This window comes from Rhinopithecus bieti, unplaced genomic scaffold (assembly GCF_001698545.2).
Source record: "Rhinopithecus bieti isolate Rb0 unplaced genomic scaffold, ASM169854v2 scaffold_26709, whole genome shotgun sequence".
NCBI classification, from domain to species: domain Eukaryota; kingdom Metazoa; phylum Chordata; class Mammalia; order Primates; family Cercopithecidae; genus Rhinopithecus; species Rhinopithecus bieti.
In genome coordinates this window covers 81667-104763 of record NW_016811808.1, presented here as the reverse complement: position 1 = coordinate 104763, position 23097 = coordinate 81667, and the positions used below count along the sequence as shown (strand labels likewise).

At 41.5% G+C, this 23097-nt stretch overlaps 1 long non-coding RNA gene across 2 annotated transcripts in view; it reads left to right on the top strand.

Moving 5' to 3' along the window:
* The first annotated feature begins 675 nt into the window (after positions 1 to 675).
* Positions 676 to 23097, top strand: part of LOC108544140 (uncharacterized) — a 63955-nt gene continuing 41533 nt past the window's right edge. For both annotated transcript variants that reach the window (XR_001889746.1, XR_001889745.1), the window contains exon 1: positions 676 to 816. This is a non-coding gene — a long non-coding RNA (uncharacterized LOC108544140). The remainder of the gene's footprint in view (positions 817 to 23097) is intronic.

Sequence of the window (23097 nt, the reverse complement as noted above, 5' to 3'; positions counted from 1 at the left end):
ATTTATGAACTTTTGTAAACTATTTCTTATTCTCTTATTGCTCCTTTATATAGCTGTGTGCCCTTGCGTAAATGGATGCAGTAGCCACTCAACTTTTTCTGGGAGGTAATGAGATTTCTTTGAGGTTTTCTTCTCCAAAAGTTAATTCTGCTTTCCTGGGGTCACTTGTTCTATTTGTATCTATTTGATCATATTGGCCCATCTCCTTCGTTTCACTTGTTTGCTTCAACAGGTAGTGAATCTTGGTAGTCCTGTCATATTTATGAAGGAATAACTATAGCAATTACCATGGATAAGTGGCTGGAGTTTTCTCTACTATTTTATTTTATTTTGTTTTATTTTATTTTATGAGACAGGGTCTCACTCTGTAGCCCAGGCTGTGGTGCAGTGGCTTGATCACAGCTCATTGTAGCCTCAACCTCCCAGCCTCAAGCAATCCTCTTGCATCAGCCTCCTAAGCAGCTGGGAACTACAGGCACATGCTACCACGCCTATCTAATTTTTGGGTTTTTTTTTTGTAGATATGGGGTGTCTCCATGTAGTCAAGGCTGGTCTTGAACTCCGGGCTCAAGTGATCCACCTGCCTCAGCCTCCCAAACTGCTGGGATTATAGGCATGAGCCTATAATCTGGCCTTTCTCTACCTTTTTAAATTTTCATTTTTATCGCAGGCTGCCTATGAGTGGACCAGATGGATAAACCAGAGACCTTCACCTTAAGGGGCCCAGCAGATCAGATGAGCACTTAATGTCCCCTGAAATTGTCAAGACGAAAAAGAGTCCAGCCCAAAGGTTCAGCCTCTCCATCAGATGTACAGGTAGGCATGTTGTTCATTGATTTTGAATCCTTCTCCTAGGACCGAATTTCGACACAACATATGCTCAGAGCAAGGGTCATCTGAGGGAGGGATCCTTTATAGCTGGCTTGACTATGGAAGCCATGGAGAAGGTAGTGTTTAAGCCAAGAATTCCTAGGCCAGGATGTATCAATTAGGAATCTTAGGTTACGTACAACAGAAAACATCACACAAAAATTTATTGACTCAAGTAACAAGTCCTGAGTTAGGATGGCCTTCAGGGTTGGTAGATCCAGTGACTTAGCTGTCTCATTGAGGAATTTCCTCTCTTCTATTCTCACTCCCTTGCACAGTGCTGACTTTGTTCTAAGGCTGGTTGGTTGACGGTTGACAGCAGCAGGTGGTGCCTTTGTTTCCCCTTTTGTGTCCAGTGGGTGAGAGGCAATGCTTTCGCCCCAGTGTTCCAAGCAAGAGACCTTAATTCCCAATGGGATGATGGCTTACATCACATGTCCACTCCTGGACCAATGACTGGGGTCAAAGGGTATAACATTCCGATTGTTCTGAGTCAACCAGCGTCTGCCCCTAGTGCTGAATGGAGTGGAATCAGCTTCCTGGAGTGGGAGGGTGGATAACTAAACAAGACTGTGGACACTGATAGGGTGGAGAGTGGGTGCAGGAGGGGCAACCAGCAATATTTACTGCAGCAGAAAATCGCAGATTAGACAAGGCATCAGTAGGAAGAGATGGCTGAGACTGAGCAGTGTAATCTGAGTTTGGGGGTTGCTGAATATCCCAATGTGACTTCATAAAAAGTAGAGTAGCATCTTTGTGCCTATCTTTACCTGGAGTATGGCTTTCCTCTCTAGGTCTTTAATTTGCTTTCCACAACTCTTCAGATTAGAGATCTTCGTGTTTGAGTCAGTATCCCAATAACTCCACTGGACAGACTCAGGAGATCTGTCAATCTCATGCAATTACATACAAAGCTGGATGTATTTGTACATTTTTCTGGGACAAGAAGGCTGGCACCCTATCGCCTTCTTGCTGATCAGCCTACCCTGATCCCTGTGATTCCTGCCCACCTGTATCCTGGACACAAACACATACCTCTTTCTTTCTGCTTCTACCAATTTCCATGGACTTGTCCTAGTATATACTTGATCCTTTCACGTTCGTTGACTTTTAAACCAATGAGGAAAGGCCAGATGGTTGATAAATGGAGTTGAGATATCTAGCTAAATATTTAGAAAAGATAAGCCTTGCAATTTCTACACAAAAATAGATTCCATATGGTGTAAGGGAATAAATGTAAAAAGTTTTACCAAGAACATACTAGAAGACGTTATACTTGAATAACAATATAATTTTTAAAGTATGAAAGGAATTTCTTAACATAAGCTCAAGGGCAGTTATCTTAAAAGAAAATTATGTAGGGATTAAAACCTCTGAACATCAAAAGAAACATAAAAGATTAGAAAGCAAATAAACTAAAAAATATATGAAACATGTGTGGCCAAGGATTAATATAATTAATCTATAAAAACATCCTTATACATCAATAACAAAAGATGAATTCTCCAAAAGAAACATGGGCTACAGACATGAACAGTTAGTTTACAAAAGATGAGTTACAAAGTACTAATAAAACTAATAAAATATAAAACCTTCCAACTTACTTACAACAGAAGAAAATGAAAACAATGAGATTTTTCTTAAAATTACAACAGTCAATAAAAGAAAGCTGTAAGGAAATGAACCAGGGTATAGTCTACTGATGGAGTTTAAATTAGCACCACATTTTTTAGACTGCCATGGTAGTTTTTAGCTTATAAAACTATAAAGTATCAAAACCTTAAAATGTGTGTTTTTTGATTTAGCAGTTCCACATTTGGAAATTTAGTATAATAAAATAGTCACACAGACAAAAATGTAGGTTCAAGGATATTTATTACAATGCACTTTGTTTAGTGAAAAATGGGAACATTCCACTGTTTACTAAAAGCATGTTGATTGAAGAAATTATGGCCCACTTTTAAAATGAAATGCTGTGGCTATTACAAATAATTTTAAAGAAATATGTCCAAAGGCGTGGAAATATGTTGAAATACATTACTAAGTGAAGAATGGGGGTCATGAAATAGAAGTACCACGATCCTTCCCTTACAATATGTATTTATGTACAGAGATACACAGAAAATTATCTTCTGAGCAACACTGTCCAACAGAAATATAATGCAAACCACCAATATAGTTTTGTTTTCTAGTAGCCACATTAAAAAAGGTAAAAATAAACTAATATAACAAATAATATGTTTTATTTAACCTAATATATTAACAATATTTTACTTTCAACATGTAATGAATCCTAAAATTATTAATGAGATATTTCACACCATTTTTCCATATTAAGTCTTCTGATGTGTATTTTCCTCTTACAACACATCTCAATTCAGACTAGCCACATTTCAAGTGCTTAACAGCCATGTGGGACTAGTGGTTATTAATTTGGAGAGTGCAGATCTAGAATTATATTCACCAAGCTGTTAAAAGCAGTTGGAATAATTAGTGTCCTTTTTTGTTTTTTTCTGTTATTTTGTATTTTCTGGAATAATCGTGAACTACATTTTTAACAGGAAAAAATGAGCAAAGGAACTTTTCTATTTGCTGAAAAGGGGAATAAAAATAACAATTTCAATATCAGACCAGGCAGAAGCAGAAAAGAGAATCCACTGCATTGATTGCATACTCCCAAAGAGTGGAACAGAGCTCCTGAGATCTCCACAGGTAAACTCCCAGTATAGTACACCCCATGAGGGTGCTTAGTTATTTCAGGGAAACTGGAATTTTGTTCAAGTAAAATTACTGATTTTAAAAATGGCTATCACCTAAACTTTGGAAATCAAAGTAATTCTACGGACATGTGATGAGAAAAACATTTGAAACCTTTCTACATATGGATGGTAAATCTTAAATGAAGAATTAGAAGAATCCTGAAATATACTTGTCCAGTAAGCCAGATCAGTGGGTGGAATTTTTCCTGAAGAGATAACATAAAAATGGAATCATTATTCAATTACAAATCAATTATTCAAATCTCTTCACATCATGTATACTTTAATTGAAGAGCTTGGAACAGCTTATTCTGGTCATTAGGATACACATGTAACATAGGTAGTGGTGATTCCCCTCTAGCTGTAAGCCTGTGAAATCCAGCAAGGGACCCACATGAAGCAAAGTATGTAAGCTGAGGAACTAACAGCATTCTTGCAAGTAAGCTTGTTTTGCCAATTTTGGGCCTGCCAATTAATTTTCTTTAACTATCCCAAGGGTTAAAGATAAATAAGCTGTAAATTCCATATTTTATTTGCTGGTGCCTCCACAAGGTCTAGCAGAGGACCTAGTATATGATAAAAGTTGGTTACTAATTTACTTAATAGCACTATTTAGTGACTATCTATTGCATGTCATCATGCTTAGAATGCTTGGAATACATCAGGGAACAAACAAGACAAAAATCCCTCATGGAGCTTCCATTTTTGTGAGGTAAAATAGATACTAAACAATATACGTGATAAATAAAGTAAATTATATAATGTTATAAAGTGATAAATACCATGAAAAAAATAGAGGTGAGTACACACTCATGTTCATTGTAACATTACTCACAATAACTAAGAGATGAAAGCAACCTAAGTGTTCATTGATGGATAAATGGATAAACAAAATGTGAGTAGATAGATAGATAGGTAGACACATATATATATGTACAATGTGTCTTAGTCTGTTCCTGCTGCTATAACAAAATACCTTAGACTGGGTTATTTATAAACAACAAATTTATTGCTCTTAGGTCTGGAGGCTGAGAATTCCAAGATCAAGGTGCCAACACATTCAATGCCTAGTGAAGGTTTGCTCTCTGCTTCAAAGATGGCGCCTTTCAGCTATGTCCTCACATGGCAGAAGGGGTAAACACTGTGTTCTCATATGTTTGCTCCCTGCAATCTCTTTTATAAGGGTATTAATCTTATCCATGAGGGCAGGGCCCTCATGAGAATCATTTTCCAAAAGCCTCCACTTCTTAATACTATCATATTGGATATTATATTTCAACATAAATTTTGGGGGAAATACTAACAAGCAGATCAAAGCATTCTGGTCCCCTGAGTTTTGTCCTTTTCACATGCAAAATACATTTATTCCATTCCAATAACCCCAAAAGTCTTTGTTTCAACATCAATACAAAAGTCTAAAGTACACAGGCTCATCCAAATATCACCTAAATCACATTTGAGTAAGACTCAAAGGTGTGATTTATCCTGAGGCAAATTCCACTCCAACTATCAGTCCATGAAATCTAACAAGTTCCGTGCTTCCAAACTACAATGGTGGGATAGACATACGGCAGGCATTTCCATCCTAGAAAGGAGAAACAGGAAAGAATGGAGAGATAACAGGTCCCAACCAAATTTAAAACCCAACAGGGCAAACATTAAATCTCAATGTTTCATAATAATCTTATTTGACTCCATGTCCCACTTTCTGGACACATGGGTAGGGTTTGGTCTCCCAAGGCTCTGGGTGACCCTGCCGCTATGGGTTCCTGAGTGTGGCAGCTCTCACAGATTGGAGTTTTGTACCTGCAGTTCTTCCAGGCTGGGGTTGCACAATGCGAGCTCTATAGTCCTGGGGTATTGGGAATAGCCCTGACTCCCATGGCTTCACCAGACATTGCCTTAGTGGGGACTTTCTGAGGCAGTCCCACCCTCAGGGTTCCACTGGGTATTGCCCTAGTTTGGGCTCATTATAGTTGTTCCACCCTTGCTGTGGTTCTCTTCCTGGGCCTTGAGGCTCTTTGGGGCATCCTTCCAAATTGAGGTGAAGGTAGCCATTCCTTCACAGTTCATCCACCCCTGCACCCTGGTGGAGATGGCACCTCATAGATGCTGCCAAGGTTTACCACCTGTGCTTCCTGGAAGGGGTGGACAAGCTGCACCTGCTTGAGTCACAAGTGGAGTGGCCAAGGAGTGCTGCACTGTAGTCAGGAGAGTGGAGCCATGAACTCATTCTGCTCTCAAAGTCCTGATATTCTGGGCCTGTGATGGGTAGGGCACCCCTCAAAGATCTCCAAAACATTCGTGCATTGTCATAAAGAATAGCAGTAGGCTTCTGCCCACCCACATTAATCTCTTTATCAAATGGTCACTTGGCCATGCCCTTGGCATTATCTCCCAAACATGCCTTTCAATTCTTTACAATATGGCCAGGCTGAGAATTTTCCAAATCTTTAAGTTTTGCTTCTCTTTTGATTATAAATTCCATCTTTAATTTTTTTTTGTTTCTTCCTCTATTTTACTATAAGTAGTCAAGAGCAGCCATGCCACACCCCCAACACTTTACTTGAAGATTTCTTCCACCAACTATTCTATTTCAGCACTCACAAGCTTTGCCTTCCACAAAACACTAGGACATGAATACAATTTAGCCAAGTGATCACTGATCCTTTATAACAAGGATCACTTTTCCTCCAGCTTTTAATAACATGTTTCAATTTCTGTCTGAGATTTCATGAGAACAGTTTTGATCATCCATATTTCTACCAATATTCTAATCATGACCTCTTAGGTAATCTCTAAGAAGATTGAGGCATTCCCTACAGTTCTTTTCTTTTTTTGAGCCCTCACACTAATCACCCTTAATGCTCTGTTCACAACAATGTAAGCTTTTTTCAGCATGCACCGCCAGACTCATTACCCATTACCCAGTTCCAAAGCCATTTCTACATTTTTACATTTTTAGCTGTCTGTTATAATAGCACACCACTTCTCAGTACCAATTTCTGTCTTACTTCAGGCTACTATAACAAAATACTTTAGATTAAGTAGTTTACAAACAATGTGAACTTATTGCTCACAATTCTAGAGGCTGGAAATTCCACGATCAAGGTGCCAGAAGATTCAGTGTCTGGTAAGGTTTCACTTTGCTTAATGCATCTGGCCTTCTGACTGTGTCCTCACATGGCCTAAGGGCAAGGCAGCCCCCTTCAACCTCTCTCATAAGGACACAAATCCCATTCGTGAGGGTGGAGCCTTCATGATTTAATCACTTCTCCAAAGGACCCATCTCTTAATACTCTCACACTGGATATTAGGTTTAAACATATGAATTTCAGGGGGACACCAACATTCAGACCATAGTACAATGGGATATTATTGAACCTTAAAAAGGAAGGAAATTCTGACACACACTACCATGTGGATAAACCTTGCGAAAAATATACCAAGTGGAATAAGCCAGACACAAAAGAATGAGTACTATATGATTCCACTCATAAAATAACTGGAGTAGTCAAATTCATAGAAACAGAAAGTAGAATGATAGTTGTCAGGGGCTGGAGGGGGAGGAAAAGGGAAGTTGTTGTTTAATAGGCACAGAGTTTCAGTTTTGCAAAATGAAAAAGTTCTGAATATTAGTAAAACAATGTGAGCTACTTAACACTACTGAACTATACACTTAGAAATAGTTTAAGATGGTACATTTTATATTAAGCACTTTTACCACAATTTAAAATATTTGAAAATAGAGAGTAGGACCGGGGTGCTGAGGGCAGGGGGCTCAGAGAGGTCTCAGTTTTAATGGAGTGGTTAGGATAGGTCTCACTGTGAAAGTAACATTTCAGTGAAGATTTGAAGGAAGGAGGGGATGGCCACATGGCTATCTGGAGGATATTTACATTCCAGGCAGAGAGAACAGACAATGCAAAGGAGAGGCCTTGACTTCGTATGTGTGAAGAATGGTCAGGAAGCTGATATGATTGGAGAGGAGTGAGAGGACAGGAGAGGGGATGAGGGTAGTCAGGTGATGGGAGCCAGGTCATGAAGGGCCCTGTACACCATTGTAAGGACTCTGGCTTTTTGTCTGAGATGGGAGCCATTGGTGTCCTTAGCCGAGGGGTGACATAATCTGACTTAGGTTTACAGGGGATGGCTCTAAACAAGGGAAAGGGTGGAAGCTGGAAGACCATTTAGGAGACTGTTAGAATGGTAAAAATGTTGCTTTAATACAGAAATGAATGAAGAAACAGGTAAATAAATGGAAACCATAAAATTAGGGAATTTTGAAGCTGTTATATATTATTGTGTAGTGAAGAATTAACTTTACCCAAAGCAAGTTCTGTCCTTTGTCCTCAGCTGCTAGAAGCTGATCTCTAGGTCCCTTGAATGTCTTGTTTGGTAGAAGTATTTTTGTTTTCCAAGGGTTTTTAGCCACTGGACAGCCTAATATTGCAATATGATGGGGACTTATGGCACATGCCATATCAGTTCTGATCTTTTCCCAGTTTCAGTTTAAGAACTGGAAACTAAAACTTTTAGCCCCAATCTCCAGGAGAGGCAGAGGGACTAAAGATCAGCTAACATGGGCAGTATGCGATCAAGCCCCGATAAAACACTGGACAGTGGAACTCAGTTCAGCTTCCCTAGTTGGCAGTACTCTTGAGTATTATTACTAATTGTAGTTGGGAGGAGGTAACATGATCAAGGACTCCACAGGAGATGACTGACAGTTTTCTGTTTGGGACCTTCCCAGATCTTGGCCCTATGTATCTCTTTCTTTGGCTTGTTCTGACTTGTATCCTTTTGCTATAATAAAACCATAATTAGAAACATAGCTGTTTCCTAAGTTCTGTGGGTACTTCTAGCAAATGGTCATGCTTGAGAAAGTCTGTGGGTGTGGACCCTTGAATTTGTAGCCAGTTGGTCAGAAGTGAGGGTGGCCCTGAAGATCTCTAAACTTTCAGCTGGTATCTGAATTTTGAGCAGATGCGATAGTTGTGTTGGAAGACTGTGCCCTTAACTGTGAGTTTGGCAAACTCATTGCAGCTGTGTATTTCATTACAGTGGCTACTGAACTATATCATATGCATTATATCACAAATCGTCACTTCCTGGATCAGAAGTTTGCAAATTACAGCCCATAGGCAAAATATGGCCCACTGTCTATTTTTACAAATAAAGTTTTATTAGAATGAGCTATGCTCATTCCTTTATGTATTGTCTGTGGCTGCTTTCATGCTACAACAGCAGAGCTGAGCAATTGTGGCAGAGATGGTACCGTCTGCAAAGCCTAAAATATTTACTGTCTGGCTCTTTATTAAAAAAAAAATTGCCAGTTCCTGCTCCTGATCTGGACCTGACCTTGACCTGGGAATTGGGAGTATGAACTCAGAGGGTCACTAAATATGGGCATTGTCTTTCATGGGACAACATTGTCATGATGGTTCATACAGGACAAGGAGAATGAGGCACAGTAATGGATTCAGCAAAAGAAGGGCAAATTGCTAGTTAAGTGTGGCACTATTGCTCTATTAATGTAAAATGACAGCCCTTAAAACTGGCTTCCACCTTGACCTCTGTCATCAAAATATATTCTATAGGCCAGATGCTGTGGCTCATGCCTATAATCCCAGCAATTTGGAAGGCCGAGGCAGGTGGATTACTTGAGGTCAAGAGTTTGAGACCAGCCTGGCCAACATGGTGAAACCTTGTCTCTACCAAAAATATAAAAACTAGCCGGGCATGATTGTGCATGACTGTAACCCCAGCTACTCAGGAGGCAGAGTCAGGAGAACTGCTTGAATCCAGGAGGTGAAGGTTGCAGTGAGCTGAGATTATGCCACTGCACTCCAGCCTGGGTGACAAGAGCAAGACTCCATCTCAAAATACATATATATATACTATATAAGGATTATTTTTTTGGTCCCCATGACACACATCTCTAATTTTAGGCTTAGCAATGATGGTAATTTACATTCAATATTCTACAAACCTTGCCAACAACCAAGGTAATAGGTGTTCAGTTCTTTTAAACAATGCCAACTGGAGTCATTGCGTCTGAAGATTGGCTCAAATTCCATTCTGAATCCTGTAGAAAGTGAAATGCCGCCCTGATATTCTACCAGGACTCTGGAAGTTATGTCCAGAGGGACACTCACACCGAGCTCCTGTCTCTGCTGAACTAGTTATGTTCTGGGCTTCTCTTCCCACCCGTGTGTGTTGTTCCCAGCCTGCCTCCTTGAACCATCTCTGACACTCATCCACTTTTAGACTCACAGAAGGCTGTTTCAGGTTTATGAGAATATGCTGAACGTTAGGAAAGACAGAAGAACTTGACGCAGCAGTCAACATCGGCAACTTACAAGTAAATACTACAGCACCATGGTTCCCAAACTGTGTGCGGAGACACCTTGTGATGCTGTAGCCAACTTACGGAAATGCTATGAGGGAGCTGGGTGTGGTGGCTCACGCCTTTTTAAATCCCAGCACTTTGGATTTTTTTCGCCATGTTGCCCAGGCTGATCTCGAACTCCTGAGCTCAAGCAATCTGCCAAGGAGCTTGAGATGAGCCTGGGCAACATGGCGAAGCCCCATCTCCAAAAGATACAAAAATTAGCCGGGTGTGGTAGTATGCACCTGTAGCCCTAGCTACTCGGGAGCATGAAGTAGGAGGATGGCTTGAGCCCAGGAGGTGGAAGTTACAGTGAACTGAGATCGCACCACTGCACTCTAGCCTGGGCAACAGAGCCAGACTGTGTCTCAAAAAACAAACAAACAAACAAACAAAGAAAAGAAAAGAAATGCTATGAGGTATTTTACATTTTCAAGATAAACAAAGCGATACTCAGTATCTGTCAGGTACTGCAGCAGAAGTTATTGGCTCAAAGTAGTTCACTGTTTCAACAGTAGATTGCGCCACATCCTTTCAATGATATCTTTGTGAATCTGGATGTTCTGGGTTACTGAGACAAAAAGCAAGCACTGAGTGAAAATCAACATGGAACAGGAAATGAGGGTGGAGGTGTCCAATCTTAGGCCAAGGTTTGAGAGGTGTGCACATCCAAGGTACACACACCTGATTAATAAATCATTTTAGCTATTTAACAATCAAATAACACTCTTTATTTAAATTTACATTATTATTTCAAACTACAATTAAGTTGTTAGGACATATGAAGCTGGTTGGGTTTGCACTTAATAAAGGTACTGTTCTTTCTTGTGGCCCAGGGGAGACTATGAAAAAATGCCGGAGGCACCAAGGGACCTGTGAACCAAGAAAGTTTGGGAACCGCTGTTACAGTAATTAATACTGTTGAAAATAAGTCACTGGGTCATTTCTACCATCTTAAGTGTCAGCTCCTGGCTAAGGGGCTAGGTGTTTATTGTCTTTCTCGGCTGTGTTTCTATTTCCCAGCTGCTATTTGCTTCCCATGCAGAACCCTTTAGTCATCTTCTCTGTTTCTCGGCCTCCTTTCAGATCATGCCCTCAGGGCGCTGCTCCCTTCTACCCTCCAGTAACTTATCAAGGTATTCCCCTAAACAAAGACAATTTCCTCTCTAAAAGAAATTCTTTTACCAGTATTAAATAAAGAATACACTTATTCTTCTAGTATAAATTGCTGCACTATGGGTCTTGAATCACCTGAGCACTGGCACTCAAGGACAGGGTGAAAGGAAGGCCAAATCAAAGGTAAAATTGGGGAATAAAGGCAGAGAACAGGCCTAAGAAAAAGTTGATTGCTTCACAATTTTACTGTAACCACAAACTGTGTGCCCAAAACACATTTAAATTTGTCCAGAGTCCAAATACAGAGCATGTAACAGATAAAATCTTTTTCTTTAACTCTGTAAACTGAATATTTTGTAACCTCAAAAGGCAGGATTTTATATCATTGGGATGCTTTATTTCTTCCTGCAATTAAATATACTGGTATAAGCTGTGAAAGGAAAAGCTGGAAATTTAGTCCAGCAGATATGTCTATTTTCTCAAACATTTAAATGAAATTTTTCTTGATCATCATCTTTGGGCTTTGACCATACACACCAACCACTCCTTGCCTTGCTTTATCCTTTATTCCATTCTTATTTCAGAAGAACATTATACAACTTTCCAATCTGGGAGTGTGACGGAAAAACAACTGATTCTTTCATGAGAGCAGATTGGTCCTGGCATTTATGAAGCCCTGACTGCACTGAGGTCCAATGAATGAAAATATCCGTGTTCTCTCCACCTCCGGCTAGCTGCAGCAATATCCTCTTCCACATCCATCACTGTCTCATGCCTGACAGAATGATAGACACACAAAATCATTCCTTATTGTAGTAGAAATCTTCACCCAAACGGTTTTCTGGTAGTTACTCTGACTCAACTCTGGCCAACAGGCTCCTGTAAAATGGGTTCCACATTCTGCTCTGCATTGCAAGAACCACATGTTTCCAGGTTTCTTTGGATTTATTTGCATTAACCTCCATGGAAAGCAGGACCTCTGCACTGCTTACAAAACTCCAAGAGGCCATTTACATAAGCCTTTACATTTACATGAGGCATAGATTTAATGGATGAGGATAAATGTGGCATTCTTGGTGCTTCTGTTGGGAATGCTTGCTAGGAATTATTTCTAGTTCATCAGTCTGAAGGACCCAAGATCTCCTGAAATTTTGGGTGAAAATTCCATGTTTTATTTCCTATCCTAAAGTGTCTAGAGATCTCAATCTGATCTCGACCATGCATTTTTTGTAAATGACTCCTACTTAGTCCTTAGTCAGGCACCAGACTAAGTGCTTATGGTAACACTTCTCCAAACATGGCCACTGTCAATTCCTTCCCCTCCTGGATGCACATGGTTCCTCATTTGAAAAGATGATGCTTATTTCTCCTTCCCTTGAATCTAGGCTGGCCATTTGAGTTTCTTTGACCAATAAACACTGGTGGAAATGGCACTGTGCTGGTTCTAGGTCTCACCTTTAGGAAGACTGGTAGTTTCTGCTTCCTCTCGGGAGCCAGCTGCCAAGTAGTGTGACCAAATACTCTGATACTACCATGCTGTATGAAAGCACAATTAAGGCTGGGTATAGTGACTCGTGCCTGTAATCCCAGCACTTTGGGAGGCCAAGACAGGAGGATTGCTTGAGCTCAGGAATTCAAGACCAGCCTAGGCAACACAGTGAGACCCTATCTCCATAAAAAATAAAAATAAAAAAATTAGCCAGATGTGGTGTGCACTTGTAGTTCCAGCTACTTATGGGACCGAGGTGGGAGGACTGCTTGATCCCAGGAGCTCGAGGCTGCAGTGAGCCATGATCATACCACTGTACTCCAGCCTAGGTGACAGAGCAAAACTGTTTCAGTAAACATGAACAAGAAAAAAAAGAAAGCCCAATTGCCAGATGGAGAGGTCACACACACACACACACACACACACACACACACAGAGAGTACACTCTCTTAGATGTTTCAGCCCCAACAGCCACCGCACAGAGAAGAACCACCCAGTTGAGCCCAGCCTAGATGGCAGAATTATGAGAAATCATAACTATTGCTTTAAGTCACTAAGTTTCAGAATGATTTGTTGTACAGTAGCAGATAACTGAAACAGTGCTTAATAAGTATTGTTTAAATTAATAAATATAGCAATCAACCCTGGTAGGTATGAGCTACTCCCCACATTTCAGAAATGAGGAAACTGAGGTTTTACGAATTACATGACCCGCCGGATGTCACACTGCTAGTAAATGGCTGAGCTGACACATGATCCCAGGCTGCCTGATTTCAGTCTTCTCACTTAACCAAAATACCTCTCCACAGGGAATCAGGACTCCCATGTACATGGAGCGTAATACTGGTGCCCTTTGTTCAAAGGAAATATGTTAGAATGCTTGGATTAACAGATGCTAATGGCTCCTAACTACCCCTTTCCTTCATGGTTCCCTAAAGAAGCCCCTATGTCAGACTTTTTACAAAGATAGATGGTGGCCGTGTGAACCATGTCTGGGAATGACAGCTGCTGACAGGAACAAGAGGACAAGAGGACAGCTGGGAAAAGAAGTGGCATTTGTTGAATAGCTGCCATGTGCTGCTATCTGTACATGACTGACTGATTAATCCTTAGGCAACCTAATAAGGGCGGCATAATTATCTCTGCTTAATAGATGAGAAAACTGAGACACGGAGAAGTTAAGGAACTTGCCCAAAGTAACCTAGAAGTAAATAACAAAGATGGGATTTGACTTCAAGTCTATCCCTCTCCAAAGTCTGCAGTCTTTCTGAGTTAACCAAACCAAAAACCTGGGCTTATGCCAGTTGTATAAGATTGAGATTTGAGATTTTTACTGTTAGAGAAAAGGAAGTTTTCAGGTTTTAAACTTTATTTCTCAATGCACTAATTTTGCCATAACAAAAATCCAACCTGAGGGTAAAAGCAGAGGAAAAACAGCAACAATGGGAACGAATTAAAACATAAACCTGTGTGGGAAAGCAAAGTAAAACAGAAAGAACTCTTGACTGCAGCCTTCTGAGAAAACCAAGCATTGGGAGGGTTGCTGCTCCATGGAAGGTCTTGATATCAGATAGTGGGGCTAATCCTCACAATGGGGTCCTCATGCTTACACAGAATGATACCCAGTTCATTCCTCTGCATCAAATACCTATAGCAGAGACTGCTAGTTGTTACAGTGAGTCTCTAAGGAATTTTAAAATGTCTTGAGAAGTTAAATCAATCTCTAAAAATTGCCCTGCATGTTTTATGGCTCCAAGGTACATTAGCAAAGATTCTAGAGTCCACCAGAACTTCTGCAGCCTTGTAGTTTCTATCTACTTAGAGGAAGCCTAGCTCAGTAGCTGAATCCTGGGACAGTTTGTCTATCTTTGTGAAAACACACACACACACACACACACACACACACACACACACACACACACAAACACACCTGATAAGCCTCACAGTGTAGACCTTTATCAGCAAGCCAAGCACTCTTCTAGCTTCCTTTGGATTTCCCAGTTACTTAGGAGTCAGTCTGGATAGCTCTCTCTCTCCCTCTAGCTCACTCGCTTGCTCTGTCTGTCTTCTCTATCAGAATAGAGGCCGCAGGACCAGCTGAGCATTGTCTGTGTTCCCTGTAGGCTGCACTAGAGACACGTGCAGTCTGCCCAGTCTGTTCCTGTATTCTGTTTCCTTCTGCCTTCATCCCTAGCACACAAGGGATGCAGGCATCTTTGGAATGCTCCCCCTTACCCAGGCCCACAGCAGGTGCTGAGGCTCTGGAAGTCGGTGGCTACTGACTATCACTGTTCCCTCTGGGATTGCCTTGGGAGAGGAAGCATGACCAGCCACCCACAGGCTGTGGGGGTCCCCTACTCCTCCTTGTAGCTAGATCCAACTAGGAGGCTGCAGCAGGGAGTCTGGAGGGGCCTTCCCACCTCTGACATTGTAAGACCAGACAGTCTTTCTCCATTAGCAGACTGCCATGCTCAGAAGGGCAAGCCTTTCCTTCCCACTCTCAAAGACTCAGCCCTGCCATGCCCATGTGGGGAGCCCTTCTCGGGTCATTCTTGGAGGGGCAATGCATGGATGAATCTCTAAGCTTATGTGGGTTTTGCTCTCCACACATAGGACTATCTGCCTATTTACATAATAAGAGGGAAGCAGACACACATGTGGGGTTGCCTTAGTAATTAGACACATGGCTGTTTCCTTCTTTTGTTGCCAAGTAATTGCAGCATCTGGTTTACCCCAAGAACGACTCTCCTATTAAAAAGCAGAGGGGAGGAAAGAAAGACCTTATAAACCCACGCATATCTGCTGGTAGAGCTGCTGGAGAAGCAGGCAAATTAAGAGCCTCATTTTGTAATTTTGTTTAAAGCAAAGCAGCAATAAGCACCACTCCTGCCACCCCTCTCCCCATCTCATTCATAAATGCTTCCAAAAGCTTTAGACAACTGGAGCTTATGAGAAACTGACTAACAATATTTTTGGAGCTACGAAGTCATCTGTCACACCACCAGAAGGATTGGATCTGGGGCTCAGGGCTCCATGACCATATATAATATTAAATCTTACTTGCTTTTCTGCACACTGAGCTATAAGATCATGTTTATTGTCCTCTCCACAGCTGCATTAAAATGATCTGTGAATCTGTCTGAAGAGGTTCTTTGCTCATCACTGCAGAGCAAGGCTTAGGCTCATGGCTGAACAGGGAGGCACACACTCTCAGATAAAAATGGTAAAGTATGGAAGAGAAAAGACTCAGATATGGGATTCTGGGTTGGAAAATGACTTTGGCAAGTCATGCAATTTTCCTGAGAGTTTTCTCGTCTAAAAAATGGGAATAAGAATAGCTAGCTCACCAGGTACACAGCTAGATATTTGCCTTGCGTGTCTCACAGGGTTATTTGGGGGCTCAAATAAGGTAGCAAAAATAATGTGGGTGTTTAATCACTATAGAAATATGAGATGCTATTATTTGGCCCAGCCATATTGCAAGGAGAATTCTCAGGGCAAACATGGAGAAGAGCCTGCCTTGATTGCATCAGTTCGGAGTTACTCTTTTAAGGACCCTTTTCCTTATGATCATTCCCAAGGTATAGGTCGATTTCATTTTCTTCCTCTGTAAGAAGAGGAAATGCAGCCAGGTGTGGTGGCTCACGCCTGTAATCCCAGGACTTTGGGAGGCCAAGGCAGGCGGATCACTTGAGGTCAGGAGTTTGAAACCAGCCTGGCCAACATGGTGAAACCTCATCTCTACTGAAAATCCCAAAACTTAGCCAGGCATGGTGGTGGATGCCTGTAATCCCGCTACTCGGGAGGCTGAGGCAAGAGAATCACTTGAACATGAGAGGTGGAGGTTGCAGTGAACCAAGATCACACCACTGCACTCCAGCCTGGGTGACAGAGTGAGACTCCATCTCAAAAAAAAAAAAAAAAAAAAAAAAAAAAAAAAAAAAAGAAGAAGAAGAAGAAGAAGAGGAAATGCACATCTAGGAAAGCTTATAGAATTCCCAGTCGCAGGTCTGTGAAAGGCAGAGCAGGGTAGGAGCATCTGGGAGCTTTAACCACTTTGGGGTGGTTCCCAGATGACAGTTTTGGTGGTTTCATCTCCATAAGGAGGGAGGCACTCATGTGCCAGTTTCTCAACTCATTCTCAAAGTCATTCTACCTTGACATCAATACAAAATAGGTACATGTTGACTTGGTTTAATGAGATGCTAATTAAAGCAATATAAAGTAAAATGTCATTGGAGAAGAATTATCCTAGTTAAGTGACAAAGTTTGTAGACAAAGACCAACTAGAGAATGATCAGCTCTGTCCACCTAAACTGAGGAGTTTCACAGGGTCTTCCTGCATCTCGGAAAGCAAAACTACCTCAGATCAAAGTGGATAGGAGTCAAGGCACTTTGGAGTTGGAAGCATATTTAAGGATGCTTCCAACTCCAACGCTCATTTCACAAATAAGCAAAATGAGTCCCACCAAGGGAAAGGATTTGGCCAGAGTGACAAAGTAGATAAAAGGTAGGGCTAAGACGAAAACCCAGGTCCTCTATAACCATTATATTTCTAACAAATGCAGGGCTATAACTTCAGTAAAAAGTAGTCAAAGTTCTAGGCCCACATTTTCAGTTCTCCATGCAGGACACCAAGCTATGCACCAAGCTGTGGCTAATTCCTTGATGCTTAATCATAGCCTCTTATATAGCCAGATTACCACGGTCTGGCAGGGCAGACTGTTGAGGCCTCTCAGGCACCGAAAATATATCACAAGGCTGCAAGTGACCCAGAAAGTTCTGGAAGGATGTAAGATGTCATCTGGACAGTAGGTAGAAGGACAGAGTGTCCTGGTAGAGGTGAATTAATAGCAAGATGTCTTGGCAGGAGGCAGAATGGGAGAGAGAGGGAAAGACGGAGTGTCAGGGAGGTGACACAGAATGGGTAAGAGCGAAAAAGTTCCTGTAGGAACTAAGGCAGGTGGAGAAAGAAAACCAAAACCAACCTACTGGAAGTAGAGTGTAGAACAGCAGCTCGCTTCCAAAAAATGAAAATAAATAAAGCAAAAAACCCCAATGGGATGATGCCCCTGGTACAAAGCATGCAACACAAGACCAACACAAGTCTTGTGTGGGTAGAACAGAATGCCTGGCCTAGAACCCCATTAACTACCTTAGGATCCAGAAAGAGTTGAAGAGACTAGTGAGAGTGTCTCCAGTCATGGAGGCTAGAGGACTGCAGCAGATGAGAAAACAGATGGATCCTCTTCTTTTATGCACTGCACCCAGAACCTATTTCATCTAGAGATAAAGGAAAGGAGACAAAAGGCAGCTGAGTTGATACATAAATATTTCTAAAGCATTTGCTTCCATAACACAGTCTTTTTTTAAATTGAGAAATAGTGACAGAAAGATCTAAGGGGTACAGCCCTTTTTTATTGAAGTGGCATTGCTCAGATAGTCCTACAGTAGATAACCAGAATGGGAAAGCAGAGCTCTCTAGACGTGGCCCTGGAAGGCATCCGGAGGAAAGCCAAAGCCACTGGGTCTCCTCCCACTTCCGGTCTCCAGTATATTTTTGGAAATATATGGTGTAGGTAAATGTCCCATTCTCATAAAGATTTTAGCCTTGAAATCTTTGGCTTTATTCTCAGCTGGACCTAGGCCCAGGGTGACCATCACTTAAGTAATTCCATGCCTTGGGGAGCCTAAGTTAGGGCTTTCATGTTCAAAGGACATGGTCCATTGAAGACTTGGAATATGGACTTGCTCTGATCTTCATAGTCTTCAGTTCTCAGAGCCAAAGCAGGCTGACTTTAAAAAGGTGGCTTGTATTCTCTTCCTCTCTTCCCCACCCCCAGTATTATCAACTGTTCAAGGGCAGAGGAAGATAATGGAATACAGGATTGGAGGAGCTATGGCCACACCAGCAGAATTTAACTCGGACTTTTCAGAGCTTTTCTCCCCAATAGGCAAACCTTTCCTAAGACACCCTTTTGTTATGAAAAGCAAACCATGTCAGTCAGACTTTTCAACCAGACTTTGAGGGCTGGATCTAAAATAAAAGGAAAATGTTTTTGAAATCTGTATTCAGCCAGCATAGTTTGATATTCCAAATTTGCACAAATTCAGAGAAGGGTGCAAATTCTTTCCTTGGGAGAATAACGGGGGGTGGGGGTGGTATTAATGCTTGTTCCAGGTCAAGACATCAATTTGAGCTGGTTTAGCTCAGATCAAGAATAGGTTCTAACACATGAGACAGTCACGCCAGGCAAGGAGGGACCTGCACCATTGATGAATGGCATAACACTGCAGGGTGGGTAGAAGGCACACACGTAGTGACAGTTAGAACATATGTTAAAGTGGCATTGCTTGCTAGTTCGTTAGAGGCTTTGTGTGTCAGATGGGGGATAAGAAAATAGAATTGGTGCTGGAGCAATTCAGGAAGTTCTGCAGAGGCATAACTAGCACAGACACTTAAAGTTCACTCCAAGGGGAGAGAGCAGTGCTTCCTGTGGGAGAAAATGTGATGAGAGATATGAGAAGACTAAAGACTAATTGAACATCCCATATGAAAAATTCTGTGCTAGGCACAGAATTACATGACAAATACAGTTTTTCACTTAGATATCCATCCACAAGCTAAAAATTGTTTCCTACTTTACAGAAGTGGAAACCGGCTAAAAGACCTGTTAGAACTGTATGTCCAGGCCCCAAAGGCCTGGGCTAATGATGGTGCAAAGACACCAGTGGACATGAGCAGGAACCACTGTAGAGAACAGCAATGGAGGAGAGGATGGAGGGGGTTGGAAGGTGGTGGGAAACGGTGAAGGCACAGTGGGCCAAACCATAGACAATGTTAAGTGGCAGACAGGTTTTCAACTGGAGAATTTTAGAAGAGGTGTGATGACATTAGTGTTTTGATTAGGCTAGGAGCTACAGAGGTTCTAGCCTCTTGAACGGAGGCTAAATGGAAGCAGGAGAAATTGGAAGTGGGAAATGATGAAGAAACTGACATGGCAATCCAAGAATGTAGATCCAGACTAAAGTTTCTTAACAGGAGTGGAGAGGAATAGATGCAAATAAATATCCCAGGAATAACCCATAGAACTTGTTTTTTCACTGTGTGATAAGGAAAAAAGATTTCTCTTAGTAATGGATCATATTTAACTGTTTCAAATCTTCAAGGAGAGACCACGCAATGTAAAGCCACCTCCACCTTTAGGCAAGGCTGCACACAAGTCATCCCAGCCATATGTTTTATTCTGAATGTTTTCCCCATCTCTCTGGAGAGAGTTTCAATGACCACTAGGATTTGGGGATTGTTATACAATAACACTACAATTTTTAAAACCTGCCTAATAAGGTAACTGCTGCAAACTTTGGTTGTTTTCGATTTGCAGTACATACTTCTTGCAGCTCCTGGTTCCATGAGTTTCAAAGGAAATACCATACGTAAGATACTAAATATAGCATGTAGCATGTATAATAAGTGCTTCAAAATAGTAGCCTTGTCATCATCATTAATGTTAATAGCACTACAAGATTCATGTATTGGGTCCTTTTCAATGACTGTGGTACACACACTCTGCAGTAGGTTCCAGATTAATCTATGGCCTGGTTTATAAAGCCAGATCTCACATGACACCTAAATCAGCTGGGCTCAGATCATACTTGCTCTCTGAGGTGACAACATTTTAACTTGAATTTCCTTTCATATACCAAGTGAATACTGTATGAATTGCAGGTGCTAAAATTTATTACCAGATCACTTGATTTGAGATCTGTGGGCCAAGGGAATACACCATCACAATCTCTACACATCATTAAAGAGCCGGTTTTCTTGAGAACATCAGGTAAGGGGAGTAATTTAATGAGAGCAATAACAGACTTCCAAATAAAAATTCAGGTTCTGAGAATTAGGTCATCCTAAGTGGAACTCAGAAACCTGGGCCTAAAAATAGACTAATTCCATGCAGGGTAAGAGATGAAGCATTTGGACCTATATGAGGCAGAAAGTTAGAACTGGAATCTTTGTATAAATCCAGAATCGTCAAATGTCCCACAGTCTCTGACACAATGTGATGATTAATCTTGCCCATCAACTTGGCTGGGCTATGGTGTCCAGATATTTGGTCAAACATTATTCTGTATGTTTCTGTGAAGAGTTTTTAAATGAGATTAATATTTAAACCAGTGAACTTTGAGTAAAGCAGATTACCCTCCATAAGGTGAATGGGCCTCATCTGATCAGTTAAAGGCCTTAATTAGGAAAAGACTGCCCTGACAGGGAGAAGAGGAAATTTTGCCAGCAGACCACCTTTGGACTCCAGCTGCAACTCTTCCTTGAGTCTCAGCCTGCTGCCTATCCTGCTGACTTTGGACTTGCCAATCCTCCACTATCACGTAAGCCAATTCCTTAAAATAAATCTCTCTCTTTCTCTCTCCCTTCCCACACACACAGACACATAAACACATACCCTATTGATTGTGTTTCCCTGGAGGACGCTGACTAACAGACACAGGGAACTAGAGAAAGTCTACTTGCCCTCAAAAGAAGATGGCCAACAAGCTTGAATCTCTCTTAACCACTCGTTTTAATGAAAATGAGTCTACCTACAAATTTTGCAAATGTATCGCAAGAGACCCCAAATCTAGAAATTAATAAAAAGTGATTCTCAGCAAGCAACATCTCTGGAGCATCTGGAAGGAAGCAAAACTAAAACCGTTTAGGAAGAATGTAGGATGCTTCCACCCTAAGCTACACAGGACATTCACAAATAAAGCCTATGAAATATGAACTCACAATTTCAAATTATGAAACATATCCTGGAATAAAATGCCATGAACCATAGGAGAATCAATTAACAGCAAATTTAGACTTTTAAGAACTTTAGACAATAAGTATCAAATTCAGAATATAAAAATAAATCATATAGAATTTACTTCACTGGAAAATTTTGGGCAAGTTACTAAATCTCTATGCCTCAGTTTCCATATCTGTCAGTGGATCTCCGAAATCTTCATTTTCACAAGATTGCTAAGGGAATATGATACACACTCTATCTTGGAATCTACTGCCCTGGTCATACTACATCAGGAGGATTGTAGGACATTACATGTTCGCCTGCCTTCTGGATGGAGGTCATTCTTTCCATTGCCTGCTCACTTTCCTCTCACCCTGCACACAGGTAGGATCACTTCCCCCTGAGTGAAAGGGACATAGAGACTCTGTGTGGTGTTTTTACTATTTAATACATGCCTGCTACTACCGAGAAAAATGCCATTAGGTTTGGTTGGGAACCTTGGCTGCCAACCATCTCTGCTGAAGATAAGCAAAGAAAGTGAGCCACAGGATCAAGAGCACAGGTGGCCTCAGAGCCAAAATATGGTAAGAGTACCAGTTAGCCACCACTATTGTTTGCCACAGCAAGGACCTGATTAAATTATGTTGCTACCCTAAGATTAGGCTAGGAGCTACAGAGGTTCTAGCCTCTTGAACAGAGGCTAAATGGAAGCAGGAGAAATTGGAAGTGGGAAATGATGAAGGGGCTTCAAGAAGGGGACCAACTGAGGAACAAAACTAAGGATAGCAATAGGAGGAACAAAATGATCAATACTGAAATTTCCCAGTGTGAGATTTGATTCTTCACCAAAATATGTAGGAGAGTGGAGGAGAGCACACTAAGGTTGTTCAGGTTAGAAACAACTGGTTATTTCTCCTAAGGAGGATAATAAGAAAATTGTCCTCATGTGTGCAAATATCAAGTGTAGGTGGGGTCACTTGACGAGGGACAGGAAAGGGGGCTTTCTGGAAAGGTGGGTCTGAGGGTGGATGCCCTTGGGTTGTGGCAAGAAAGTAGAGCCTTAATTGAGGAAAACAGAGGCAGCCACAAGAGAAGGTGGTCCCGGGGGGCCAGGGAGGCAAACACATTTCTATAGCTTCAGTGAACACCTGCATGATGATGTTGGAGCCTAACTACACACACAGGGATGGCCCAGAGGTGGACAAGAGATAGAATCATTAGGAAATCACACCCTGGGAGAAAAAGCACAAAGGAGGTGAGCAATTCACCCAGGGGCCCTGCTAACACACACACTCAAGGAAGCCAGGAGAGAGAGCCACTCCCTTAGTGGTGCGTCGTGTGTCCACCCAATGAGAGGAAGTTGCTCCCCTGAGGACACAGGGATGCGCAAAGGATCGCTGGCAGGAGAAAGTGCAGCAGGAATGGACTATTCAACCTGGTTGTACATGCTGACAGCTGTTTTTCCTCCCCTTTTTTTTTTTTTTTTCTGTCTCATTAGCCGGGCACTATCGACTTTGGGAGTGGAGGGCACTTCCCACCCACCAAGGTGGTACGTACCTATGTCTCACCACTTGCTCGCAGAGTTTAAAGAGTAAGCTCATCTTGCCCTCGAGGAAAGGGGAGCCAGTTTTTATGATTGCTAAATATGGGAGCTCTGGGTTTTAATGAGCCAAAGTTAATTGT